This window comes from Musca autumnalis, unplaced genomic scaffold (assembly GCF_047663935.1).
Source record: "Musca autumnalis isolate F117 unplaced genomic scaffold, ASM4766393v1 scaffold_3, whole genome shotgun sequence".
In the NCBI taxonomy this organism is placed as follows: Eukaryota; Metazoa; Arthropoda; class Insecta; order Diptera; family Muscidae; genus Musca; species Musca autumnalis.
In genome coordinates this window covers 82,596,675-82,611,472 of record NW_027411866.1, presented here as the reverse complement: position 1 = coordinate 82,611,472, position 14,798 = coordinate 82,596,675, and the positions used below count along the sequence as shown (strand labels likewise).

Genomic DNA, 14,798 nt, shown 5'->3' with positions numbered 1-14,798 from the left:
TGCACCCCAAGCGCTGCGGCTAAGGAATTGAGGAGCTTGTAGCAGATAACTGTGACCCCTAGAACTTGGGGGGTAGTTTCTGTTGGGAATTCTGCTACCATCGACCAAGACATTCAACTCTCTTCTCATCTGCGCCGTCCATGTGATGAACAGAGTGACCGTAGATTAAGTGGCCGATATCTGAATATTCCTAGCGTGGAAAAAATGTGGTAAGATCGATCAAATAGGAGTTCAGTCTTTCAAAAATATTATCAGGGATGGTACCCGATAATCATGAAATTATTCGCATACGTTACGATCTCAATGCGATCTCAATGGAGGGGGCGGAGTACAGGATATGTAGAGGTTAAACAGTCCCGGAGATATAACCTTACCTTTGATAACTCTCTGTTTTACTCAACGTAGCTTGGATTTCCTGTTCCTCATATAATTGATTATCCAACTTTTCAATATTGGCCGGAGACTTGTCTGCTCTATGTCCTCAAACAGCGTGGAGTGCTTGAGAGTATCAAAGGCTTTTGATAAATCACGGCTCGTGAGTCCTCGAATAATATGTGTGGGGTTATTGCAGAAGTAGATAGCATTAAGATCTTTCTTTGATCGCTCCTCGATATTCAGGTATGTACTGATGTTTTTAGTTTCGAGAGAATGTTCTAATGCAACACCATTCAAAACTGTTGGAAATCGAAAAAATTTTCGCTTCCTAGTTAATAGTACAAATTCCGCCTTCTTCGGGTTCACTCCCAGACCATTATCATGGGCCCAGCTATACAGCTGTGCCAAAACAGAAGGCAGAGTAGGGTGAAAGAACCACTCCCCTGTTGTGTACTTCTGCTGACAGTTTTACTCACGGAAGTCTCTTCTATATGCGAATGATTATTCCTCCTTTTTAGCATCTCATCAATCCATACCACTAGGATGGAGGAAATGATTCAAGACCCCCATTATCGAGATAGATCTCCAAAGTAAAGACTAAACTAATTATTCCAAGATTAACTCCGATTTTAGAGCATTCTTTTCACGTTAGGGTGGCCAGGATATATAATTCCTTGCCACTTTCTTTAAGACTTTCTATACGATTTTTTAATGTAACGCAACGTACATTTCGTGAAAATCTCCTGAGGCACCTTCAATAGCCTGAGTAAACATATGCATGTATATGCTTGTATATATGTATACATAATTGCATCTTTTTAGCAATCTTGTGTTTTTATTTTTCTCCATGTTTTATTCTGCCTATGTTCACTTATGTCCAAAAAATTTTACTTTCATTATAACATATGGATGTTGCCACTCGGTCGTTATTTACTTGATTTGTTTAAGTACATCACGTTTTGGGTGGCTAGATTCAAATTCATATGTTAATGCAGTTTTCATTTTAGTAGTTAAAAATTCATCGTGTGCTTGCACAAAATGCCCTTTCTTCATAATCTTTGTTTTCTTGCTAAATTTAAATTTTCAAAAATTATAGTTTTTTTTTTACCAATTAGTTATGTTTATAATATATCATTGTATATTTTTGTTAAACGAGTAGTTGAACATCCCATCAATTTCCTGGAATACTTTAAATCTCTATTAGTCGAAATGTTATAAGTTTATATCGGTTTTTTTTTTATAATTACTACCCCTACTTTTACAGATAGTAATTATTTTTGTTTGAGTAGTTTAAATATTCCTTACTTATTACTTTATTTTATATTAATTTTGTTATATAAACATTATAATGTAGTATACAGCTTAAGGTCGAAAGACTAGGCAAATATGAATTGAAATAAATAAATAAAAAAAATAAATAAATATTGCATATTCTTTCAAACGACTTGAACTTCACTCGAATCTAATTGTGTCCTTCAAGGTCCAGTAACCTTTCCTTTGTCTTCATTAGAAAGGAAAAATACTAATCAGTCCTCAGGCTTTAGATCATTTCTCCTCTTTGATAATATAGGGAACATTTACCTCTTTCCATAGACCAAGCATGTGCGAGGAACGCAGACAGACCATCAAAATCCCCATTACGATTTTCAACACCTGTTCCGCTGCATTTAATTTTTTCTGGAGTAAATAGAAGACCTTTTTAGGTCTTCTCTAGCAGACAGAATACTTTTTAAGGTATTCGCTAGATGACAGAATGGCTGACTTCCGTATCGTCAGTTGCTTTGTTATGAAGCATAATACTTCACACATTTGCAGTCATTTTCCAAGCAACTGACGAAAAGGAAGTCACCCAATACTTTTTAAGGTCTTCTCTAGTAGACAGAAGGCCTTTTAAGTCTTTAAAGGTCGTTAAAGGTATTAAATATCGGATAAGAAAGAGTAGTCAAAAAATGTTCTTTATACCTGCACCTACAGTGGCCGAAATAGAGATAGGTTCACATGCAAATTTCTAATTTCTTCATAATTCACATGACATTTATTGGAATTTATACTTTTATGTTATGGAGTTGGGCACTCCCAATGATTTCAATATATAACATTTTTGGTTCTGCTACAAAATAAAAAGTAGTAAAATTTTAAAAAATTATTTCTTAATTTTGGTGCGAAATAATGATAGATTCAGTGCAATTTTGAGTGATTTACACTTATAAATTTGAGGAGAACTTTTTACAAATCGTTGATTTCTTGCTTTGTCAATGTCCAATTAGTAATTTAGTTCCATAATTGTGGTCGAATTATTTTCAAACTGCAGATTAATACAACACTTTACATCTTTTTTCAAGAAACACATTTTTAGCAGGGAAGAGTAGGTAAACCTGTGGCAGTCGGAGGTAAGGGCCGTTTCAAATTGCGTGAAAGGAGTAGCAATTAAGTAAATAAATCGAGTTTGTTAAAAAGTTTCATAAATTAGGCGCATAATAAAGTGTCAAAACAACCTCGGGAGTTCTCCGACACTGCTTTGACGCCAAAAATCGCTGATTATTCTTATTTATTGGCGGTAAAATAATTGCATCTCAAAACAACAGTCAGCGCGATCTTCCGGTATCGGAAATGTGATGTAAACAAACGTTAGTAAGCTCTAAACCTTAGTAAGCTAATGATAGTGACCTGGAGGCAGTCACAAGTCAAACTCTGTTAGAGTCGCAAAGGAGGTGGACGACGTCAACAAAAGGCATGTGGACTCAAAAACTAATATCTAATGTTGAAACTTGGTGTAACATGCTAACATTTAAACATCTATCTAACCCAATTTAAGTGGGCACGGATGTTTTGTGTCGTAGCTATTTCGCTTTGGACTCGATAGTTCGCCTTTCTATAATGGACAGAAGACATTTTCTAGGCCTTCTCTAGTAAACATAAGACCTTTCTAGGTCCTCTCTAGTGGAAGAAGACCTTCTAATGTCTTTACAAACCTTTAAAGGTATTTCTATAGCGGACAGAAGACATTTTAAAGTCTTCCAGAATAGACAGAAGACCTCTTTACCTGTCGTTTACACACAGACAATAGTCAAGATACCAACTTTTTTCACCAATACATTTCTTAATATATATTAAAATTTTATAAATGTATTGGCGAAATTGGTTTGTATTTTTGCTATTGTCTCTCCAAAACTGTCGTTTATAAACGCAGGTCTACTAGAGAAGACCTAATACTTTTTAAGGGATTCGCTAGTAGACAGAACCCCTTTCTTGATTTCCAATCAGTACTAGGTTTTGTCTTACTGGCTTTATTATAAGTTTGTTCCACCAAAGCTGTTGGTATTTTCCTCCCCGGGTAGGTGATTGGATGGGAGTCCTCATAGAAAAGCGGGAGAGTTTTGGTAAGGATTTTTGAAGCCGCCTGCGCTCTGAATATCTTCCAATATGTTTTTCTGGGTTCAATATGGATTTTTCAACTCTAAGAATATAAATTGTAAAAAGTATCATCCTGCGATCTGAGAAAGAATAATTTTCAGATACCCTCCAACTAACTTTATATCAGAGTCACCCATGTTAGAGAGGGTTATACCAATTATTATATTATGGTTACAATTACCCAATGAATTTTTGCTAACGTATGAATCGATTATTATTCTACCTTCCACTATTTCAATATGTGCATTCTACATGGGAGTGTGGAGATACAAGTTGTGTTGCAGAACTAAAAAGTTTTTAGAATTGGTACCACTTTTACACATGTTGCGTTCTGTTACACCAAACACAGCACAATTTATATGGGAGTCGCTCCCTCACCACTTTGACTACTTTTGCTATTTAATTTAATAAACAGATCAAAAATGTAGATAGTGTAAACGTGGTTTCCTCAGATTTGTGTTTCTCAAATGTACAAATTCATACTTGAAATACTGTATGAGCATAAATGTTATTTGTCGTAGATGTTTCGTGTTATCCCCTCCCCTTTTATCATTCATACAATAAGTCTGTCTGGTTACTTTCCCAGCAAGAATTGTCCAGCAAGAACTTTCTCAAGGAGTAAGGGATTTTTATTCTCTTTTGCGAGAAAATTGTAAAAAGTAAACAGACACCTTCCCAGCAAAAACCAGCAAGCAATCAGCTGACTTGCCAAAACAGAACAATTTGTCCGCCAACAAAGGAAGAAAACACGTTGTATTTTTTTAAAAATAAAAAAGAAAATGAAACAAAAAAGTATTTTTCCACTTTACAAATTTGTTCTCCATAAAACAATACAATTAGACTATGTTATTTCCACAATAAAATTGTTTTTAAAGTTCACAAACATAAATCAACAAAAAACTAAAAACGGCTGATTGATTGTTTTCAGGAAGAAGAAGAGCTTGCAAGTGCTTGCTAGAAGAAATTTGTCCAGCAAGAATTTGCAAGCTCTCAGTGAAAGAACTGTCAAAATGTCTCTCTCGAATCGCTCTCTTTTGCTGGTTATTTGTGTTAACAGACGACTTCCAGCAACAATTGGTACAAATTGTTACAAATTTTAGGGTAACCAGACACAGCTAATATTGCGTTACTGCGCACAGGTGTATATCGACCGACTCTCAATCGAAATGCAGCTTAGCTAAGCGCCAACTAAGCGCGGCAATGGCAGTAAACAAATCCATACTTCACAGAATCATTTTATCTTCGTAGTAGAGGAATGCACAGTGTACTACGAGCAATACACACACATTCATACATATTTACTATTTGTGAATGCTCTGAAACAAAAATGAAATAACTTCATACACGCATCACATTGACTGAAGCGGCGGCATATTCGTCGTTGTCATATTCGTGAATAGGATTTCAAACTTCGTAATAAGTTTGTCGTGGATATGTATCTTGGCGTTGCATCGGACAATTTGTGTACAATAGTTGATTGCAACTCGCTGCTGTTAGCTATGCTACATGTTTTCACTGTTACAACAATAATAATAAAGCAAGCGACTTTACTACTACGACGAATAGACTTCCGACATGCACAAAAGTTATTCGCAAAAAAGACACATACCTACATAGCCCCACTTGCAAGTTCGTACTGTCTTGCCTCGTGTGTATCTGCCGCACATAATATTGTGGCGGACTTTTGTTTAGTTCAAATCTTTTACTTGCCTTATTTCTTATTTAATGTTTTTTTTCGCTTTCGCTATTTTGATTTTTCAATATTTTTTACCTTCGTTTTCTCATCGACTACTACGTCGTCTTCTTTATTATATATTTACTTGTTGTTGGCTTCGGTTTGTTGTTGACGACGATGATGATGTATTATTGCGCGCGCATTTTTTTCCTTTCAACATTTTTTTCTGTATTTTGTGATTCTTCCTTGTTGTATGTTGCATATTGAATATTTTTGAGAGTAGTTTATGCAGGGTTGCCAAATTTATATAAAAACACTGTGACTGGTTACTGATGGAAATTTCCATCATCATTTAATCGACCCCAAAATACATATCAAGCTTTTTGTAGAAAATTAACTTATGTTGAAACTGAGGTATGGGGCATTGTAACTCGCGATCAGTTTTACTATACCATGACTTTTGACCGCATTTAGGCAAAATAAACTGTTTTAGCCCGATTCACCGAGGGGTTTCTTAAAATAATAATTTGAGCGGAAGCTGTGGTCGTACTAATGTAAAAAAATCGGAAAAAATCGTTGAAATAAACGAGTTTCATTATGTTATTTTCCAATTAGTGGATTTACAACACAATGTAGAGATTAATGCTCAAAGGAGAAGTTAAAGAGCACACTTCAGAGTTGAAGTTTCTAATGTATGATTTTTTAATATATCCACTGTATCTACCTCAAACGGATGCTGACATTTTGAAACCTAAAAAATGGGGTTTTTTGAATTATTGCTCTAATCGGGACGCGCAGCAGGTTTTCCCTAAAACTTATTATTGGATTGTAGTACTCGCGATTTTGCATTTTTTAATGTATAACATGAGGGTGTAGCCCTCACAGGATCACAGTAATCTGCGCCTAAACACGAAATTTTTGTGCGTAAATTTTTCTCAAAACCCTATTTTATTGGTTTAAAATTTACAAACGTCATTGGATTTCCGTGGAAACCCGCGTAAATTTAGTTTTTTTACGTTCTGAATCTAACAAGCCACGACGCGTAAAAATCCAACAACTAGATCGGCGGATATGATACCCCTCAAATTTCGAAAATTTGCAAAAAATTATTTTGAAAATATCGCATATTAAAACGCGTTTTGGATGTGTCAGTTCTACTTAAATAAATAGATCGATACGCGTGTTTAAACTGCGCGAAAACAGATATTTCAAAACTATCGCTGATCCAGAGATATAATAGATTTTTTCTAAAAATTAAGTGCGATGCTACATCCACGGTTCTTGATGGATCGCATTGAAACGGTATAGAAGGATGTATTTTTTAATGGTGATTATTGAAATCGGATGCGCATAAATTGTAAATGAACTTCGCGGAAATTATGACCATTTTACTGTATTTTGCACCCTTAAATGCAGCAGATGCTACATCGTGGCCGCCAAATAGAATTTGACAAACTGTACATCAAATAAAAGGGATTGATTCGCTGTGTTGGAAAATCGTATGCGCATCATGTCATTTTCATAATTACGCGGTTTATATGCGTCTCAAATGTTGTAATATTCAATATAACATTATTTTAACGTTATGCCACAATTGAAATTCCTTGTGATTAAATATAAGGTTCTAATAATATTATCCAATAGGAAAACTATAAGCGAAAAATTTGTTACAACGGAATATCATCATTATTGCGTGAAATTTTGACGAAAATGCCGAAGAACTCAAACATTTCTTCTCCAACTTTTGCTATAAAACCATAAAAAAATAAAATTAGAATAATATGATTTTAATTTTTTCGTAATATTTTCTTCGTATTTTTGCAAATAACATGAATACTATAGCTCCAACTTTCACAACTTAGGTTTCATTTTATTCCTCAAAATGTCTGGATGCTGTTATAATTTTTTTTATATATTTTTTCGTAACTATGAGCGCTATTTTTTCAAAAATATGTTTGTAAATACGTGACATTTTTTAACAAATTTGATTTTTCGCGAATCCATTGAGACTTTGCGATTATTTTTTGCATCATCGCAAAGGATACGAATTCAGTTAATGATAATAGGATATAACAGCTAACTATATTAAGCCGCGATTTTTTTAGAATTTTTTCTTATTATCATAATTAAAACGGTTATATCTTTTGCGCGCAACGATCAAAGTTAGTAACGAAAACAGATTTGGAATGCTGATTTTTTTTCTTAATCTATGTACCAAAAATCATTGATGTAGCATCAATAAATTTTTTTGATTTTTTTGAAATGGAAAAGATAATTTTAGGCATTTTTCCTGATATGTATATATGAAATAACATGTTAAATGATTTTCAAATAAATAAAAATCAGCTGAGCCAGGCTGGGGTTTGAACCCACGTACTTGAAAAACACAGGAAAAAATGTGTTGTCACGGCGTGTTAGCGTTCAGAGCCAAACTCTTTACCATCAAAGGCAGCGCTAAGCGTCTGTCATGAAAGCCATACAATTGAATGGGCAAATAAATGCCCATTGTTGTTGTAAAAACAAAAAATTGCATTTGAAAGCAAAAAAGTTCGATAACAGAGAAGTCACTCCACAACCTATATGGCTGATGAGCCGCTCTACCAACGGCGAAACATGCATGCCACATAGTGGTGGTTGTTTTGGTTCGAATCACGGGCTTTCCTTTTTCACTTGCAAAAATAAACGGTCATTAAGCTCGATTCCAACGAGAAATTAATTAAAATTAATATTAAAAATGATCTTCGCCCTAATAGGCAAAATTTTCAAATAATTTAACTTTATGTTCAACCTGTCTGTAAGACTTTATTTGATTCATCGCATACAAAAATATTGATAGCCGTCTTAGAGTCTATAAGCAAGCAGACCTCGCACCTTGGACCAAAATATCCCGAGGTTGGAGATACAGGATCAAAGCAGCATGAGGGGTGAGTTTCATTGCTCTGGTTGTCAGAATTGACGTAGCCCTTTGCTTATTTGATAAGTTGGATAGTAAAGCCTTTTTCACAGGTGATTGCCACCAGACAAGTCCACCATAGGTTAAGATAGGTAAGACCACGGTATGACTTGTGATCTGAGTCCCCATAGCTTATTAAGGTCTTCTTAATTTTTAGACAGAAGGATTTCTAAGGTTTATGTCTGTATACATAAGGCCTTTTAAGGTCGTATATATGGACAAAAGGCCTTCTGTATATAAATAAGACCTAAATTTATAGACAGAAGGCCTTTTAAAGGGTTCTATATAAACAGAATGCCTTTTAAGATCTTCTATATGCAGACAGAAGACCAATTAAGGTATTCTATATAGACAGATAGTTTTTTGAGGTATAAAATAAAAAATATATAAAATAATAAAAGGTATAAACGAGAACATCTAGACCAACGAGTCTATTAGGCAGGCTTGCATAGCATTTTACACTGATGGAGTCGCGCAGGCGGTACAGAGTTACAGTGAATGCCGCAGCAGAAGAACGCCAGCGGACGATGCTGGCGGCTCAATTCGTATTAGGCCCGAATTGATGCCAACACATGGCCCAATATACGTTCTACTGGGATTTTTATGAGGACCCGAAAAGGAACACTTTTCATATACCCTCCAATTCTTTATAATTTCCTACCCCTTTGGAGTTCTATTGAAATCCAAAGCGCTTGTTAGACGACGTGATATGGCAACCCTGTGTTACACCATAAAAATGTGCAAGTTTATAATTTTCTGCAATTGTAAAAATATTGTTGTGTACCTTCTTTTATTAAAATATGTATGTGTAGTGGTGTATGAATTTGTCGTTCACTTGTGATTTTCGCTTTCGACATGTTGATGCAACTAGAAAATAAAATGTGTAACTGACGGACCGACTACTACCGTTGACTGGTTTGTTTGGCAGTCATACAATTCACAAGGCAAGTGAGTTTCTCTCGGTACCGTTGTTGTTGTTGCTGTTACTATTTTTTGTGGCCACAACACGTCTTCCTCTTCCCAAGTTTATGTGTACTTGCTAGCTTGCAGTCGAGATTTTACAATAATTGTATGTCTGACTGTCCGTCAATTCGTGCAAATGAACGACAGTTTGTCTAATCAATGTGCGCGAGAATGTTTCCTTAAAATTAGTTTTGTGAACAAATTTGCAAATCATGAGAGATATGTCATTGTTAACAAGACTCTCTCTCGGCATTTTTGCAAATTTGCATGGTTCTCACAAAACAGATTAATTTCTCAATTTTACATTGCAAGTGAAAAATTGAAAGCCTTATTATACTCTCAGATCCGCGAGAGAGATAGAGGAGAGAAGAGTACCCTCTTCTATCCAACAGCAGCCGCAGCAGTTGCATGACATAGCAATGCATTCCATGTCACCCTCCCCACCGGCTCCCCTCCGTGTATGCATTGGTGGGGTGGTGGTGTTACCCAAACTGAACGACCAACCAACCCACTGTACTCGTTCGCTTGCTTGCCTCAGTGTTGTTTTTTTGTGTTGGCCTTTGGATTCAATACTTGTCTTTGTTGTTGTTGTCTTGTCTTCTTCTTCCACTCGTGACTTTTTGCAGTTTCCAAAGTTGTTGTGATTTTCGCTATTTTTTGCATTCGCTTGTTTATTTTTTATTGTTGTTGTTTTTGTTGTCCATTATTACTTTTCATTGTGTGTTTTGTTTATTTTCTTTACAATTTTTTGCGTTTTTTGTGAGGGATTTTGAGTTTCTCTTTGTTGTCTTTAATTTCATTATAACGCAGTTGTGAAGACGGTGTGGATGCAAAAACGAAAAAAATAACAAATATAAAAAATATTCAACAGAAAAAAACATAAAAAACCTATCTTTTGTGTTATAAATGTGTTGAATTTTTTACAGTGTTGTGTCAATTAAGTGATTGGAAAACATAGTTGCAAAAAAAAAAAACATTGCAGTTTTTTTACAATTACACAAAAAACACTACCAATAACATCAACAACATTTGAGGAATTTACCACCTCAACTGTGTCGAAATGTGTCTTAACACTTGTCCAGTTTAGATTACAGCAAGGTGAATAAATACCAACCTAATATTTCTAGAAAAAAAAACACGTCATTGACTGCCCCTTCTTCCTTCCTTCAATTAAAATTATTGTTATTATTTATTTTTGTAAAATTCCAATTAATTGTGAAATTCATTCATTCATGATCCACACGCCACTTGTGCATGGGTATCATGGCTCTCCTCTCATCTTTAGTTCATCTCCATCCATTGCTGGTCATTTTTTTCGTTTGTGGTAGGTAGTAAATTTTTGCATTGTTGTTTGTTGGCGTAATAAGAATCAGCAACGTATCAGTATTTTAACCCATTGTGAGATAATTGCGGAAAACGATTATTGTGAAATGTATCAGAACACATGAGCAGAAAAATCTCGCCTACAAAAAAGTAATAGAAACGAGACGTCCTTTCTCAGCCGAATTATAAATGAAAACAAAACGTTTGGTTGAATCCAAAGACCTTTCTTCAGAATGGATGATTCCGCCCGTTTTCAGCATAAAAGTCATAAGCCGAGTTTAGGGCTCGGTCCCCGATCTTGTATATACCACAGATAGCCATTGGGACAGTATAACGATATAAATTTTGTCTTGCACAAGTCCATACTTCCCGAGATATGGGTCTTTAAAATTCTGTAAATATCAATTACATTTCTCATATTTTTACAGTCGACCAAGTCGATATTCGTTAATCGCTTTCTTTAAGATATGTGGCTGATTAGGCCACATAATCCGATCCTAGTGATTTCATTGCCAACGGCATCTAGGCATGCATGCCCCACGTCATTTTAGTTTTAGCTGCGACCCTATTTACCAGAGACGCTGTATTTATAGCCATCAGGTTATTAAAATGACCGCCTTCTCACATTAGCCGCCTTCAAACGGCTGTTTGAGCGACATTTCCAGGGGATACGTGACTTCAAAAGACGGACGTAGTGAGCGGCTTGGATTGTCTGCTAAATGAATCACTTCTTACTATTCCCAGGTGAATAGCAAGCAGAGAGCTTTCCGCGCCGAGGTGCACCTTTACGAACATCCCCATCCCCCACAAGGACCACAAGCTTCTGATTGGAGATTCAAAATTTGGACCTTAAGCCTGGTATCATAAGAAAGTTACAGAAAATACAATATGCACCGCCTCCAAGACACTGCAACAGCAAATGTATTCTCTAATGACATATGCAGAAAGCTAAATCAAAGATCATCGAATAATTGGGAGAGTATCATGGAAACCTGTCGAAAAAGTGCAAAAAAACATCTTAGGTTGCAGCCAACACCATATTAAACTGTGGATCAATGACGCCTCGTGGGAGGCAATAGAAGAAAGAGTGAAATTAAATAAGACTCTAGCCAGAACGAGACAGAGTAATATATGTGTACATGATATTCATGGAAATGAAATTGTCCACGATCAAGAGAAAGCAAATTCGTTAAACAACTATTTTCTTAATATAGCTTTAGAACTCAGAGATCGTATCAGTAGTAGTCCTGAGGATTCTATAAACTCGCTACGAACACTTTCAAGATCAGATACTGAATTTAAGATAAATAGAGTAAATCAAAATGACATATTAAATATCATTTCAAAAATGGAAAGCAATAAGAGCCCAGTAGGCCTATTCTCTAACTTTTATCGATTGAAAAGTTGTTAAAATTTCTTTTGTTTTTGTAACAACTACAAAACAAACAAATGAAATTGTTGTAAAATAAACTATGAGTAAAGTTGTTAAAAAGTTACAGAATAGGGGGGCAGGTTATGACAGCATATCAACAAAATTTGTAAAGGAGTGTAGCCATGAATTATCACTACCGTTAGCTAATATCTTTAATAAGATGGTTTCTGCATGTGTGTATCCTGATGCCTTAAAAATTCACAGGGTAATACCAATACCCAAAAGAAATGATGCTAAGTTGTTTGATGATTATCGCCCTGTTGCCGTTTTTTCAGTAGTTGATAAAATTATGGAAAAGGTTTTGTTTGATAAGTTAGCAGCTTATTTTGAAAGCAATAAATTAATTTATAAAATGCAGTTTGGTTTTAGAAAGGGTTGTGGTACGGCAGATGCAATCTTGAATGTGACTCAGCATATTTATTGCAGTCTGGACAAGGGATTTAATGCTGTGGCAGGTATATTCTTTGACCTTACCAAAGCTTTTGATTTAGTAGATCATATGATTTTAATAAATAAAATGAAATATTATGGTATTAAGGACAAGGAGCTTGCACTATTTAAAGACTATTTATCTTATAGAAGACAGTATGTGCAAATAAATGAAACAAAGAGTACTATGGGTGTGATTAATTTTGGAGTGCCACAGGGTAGTGGATTGGGGCCTTCATTGTTCTCAATTTTTATAAATGATATACAAAATTTAACACTCGATGGTAAATTGTTCATGTTTGCTGATGACATATGTCTACTCTATCCTTACAATTATGATGTTGAGTTGAAGGTTCGTATGGAACGTGACGCAGCGTTACTTGTTGAGTTGGCTCGTTTAAATAAACTGCTAATAAATCCAAATAAAACAAAAATAGTTCGTTTTCGCCCTCAGGGGCCAAGATATAATAATAATCCTTTCAGCATATTTGTAGATGGAGAGGTAATCAATGAATGTACTTCAACAAAATATTTAGGAGTAACATTACAAAGTAATCTTTGCTGGGATATGCATATTGATAATATTAAAAGTAAAATTTCTCCTGCTATAGGAATACTTTACAAAATGCAAAACAAATTAAACGTAAGGACAAAACTTTTAATATTTGAATCTCTTATTCAATCACATTTAAATTATTTGGCAATCGTATATGCTTATAACAAACGTTGCAAATCCTTGAAGGCTTTACAATGCATGCAAAATAAAGCATTAAAAACGATTTATAAGTTGCCTCTAAGATACCCCACAAGTTCACTGTTTAAAGATATAGCACCAAAAATATTGCCAGTGTATGGACAACATGTTTTTCAAACTCGTATATATGTTTTCAAAAATGTTAAAGAAATTGGCCACCACACAATATCTATACCGCAAAACCAAAGTAGTATTCAAACAAGAAATGAAAGCAATCTTAGAATGGCAAGATGTCGACTAGAAAAGACGAAACAAAGAATTGATTATATGGGCAGTAAAAGATTTAATGAATTGCCTTCACATATAAAATCCTTGCAAACACTTTCAAATTTTAAATCAGCTTGCAAGAATTACTTGTGTTCTAGAAAAGAAACACTTCTAATATAAAGAACTACATAATAATTTGCTTATAATAATTTGTTTTTCATAATTTTTTTATACAAGTTTTATCTAATGATAATATTTTTTCTGATGTTATTATAAGAATTTAAAATGTTGTCAACTGCCTCAATAATGCCTTTTTGGCGCTGAGGCTTCACTTAAAATGAATTAATAAAAAACATTTGAAAAAAAAAAAATAATATATTATACTCAGCCCAGACATCCGCAGAATTAAACACTGCTAAAACTAATTATAGCAATGCCGAAAAAATGTTGAAAAGGCTAGTCCGAAGAGGCAGACGACAATGGTTTAACAATATCGCAACCCAGGCGGAAGACGCTGCAAGACGATGTAGCACACGGTCAGTCTACAAGGCAATCAGACTGCTTAGCGGGGAGAAACTACGGTCAATCACCAATATCAAAGACGCAAATTACTTTAAATTCAACCGAGTAACAACTACAAAGATGTAGACAGTTCTTTGAATCTCCATCAACGGAACCGAGCAATACCCATGATGAGCCTTTGGGAAGAAGAAACCCAAGAAGGGACATAGCAACCTCAGCCCCTACGCTCAATGAAGTGAGAGACGCAATAATGAAGTTGAAAAACAACAAAGCATCTGGACTAGACAACATTCCCTCAGAAATATTCAAATATACCCCAACTTTGGACCAATTCATATGACCTATAATCCATGAAGCTTGGATTTCAGAAAACATTCCTTCATCCTGGAAGGAAGGAGTGATCATTACAATACCGAAGAAAGATGATCTTAGTGAATGCAAAAACTGGCGGGGAATAACACTTCTCAACTCGATACAAAAAATTATATCTTTCATTATTCTCCACCACATATCGCCAATTATTGATACAAGCCTAAGGAAAGAACAAGCTAGATTTAGACTTAATCGATCTTACGTGGATCACATAAACTAGTTAATAATCCGGAACAATCTGTGGAATGGAACTCCCCTCTGTTCCTGATATTTGTAGACTTTGAGCGCGCCTTCGATAACATTCACAGGGACTCAATATAGAAATGTTCACACAATATTTAAATCTCCCAGAAAATTATCAAAATTATTCAATTGCTTT

At 35.0% G+C, this 14,798-nt stretch overlaps 1 protein-coding gene across 10 annotated transcripts in view; it reads left to right on the top strand.

The window, feature by feature from the left end:
* Window positions 1-14,798, top strand: part of LOC141396602 (uncharacterized) — a 128,984-nt gene that overhangs the window by 20,057 nt on the left and 94,129 nt on the right. For 3 of the 10 annotated variants that reach the window (XM_073972195.1, XM_073972206.1, XM_073972189.1), the window contains exon 1: window positions 9,028-10,478. The exons of the other annotated variants lie outside the window; for them this stretch is intronic. The gene's annotated coding sequence lies outside the window, so the exon portion shown is untranslated. Of the gene's footprint in view, window positions 1-9,027; window positions 10,479-14,798 lie in introns of those variants that run through there. 10 annotated transcript variants of the gene reach the window in all.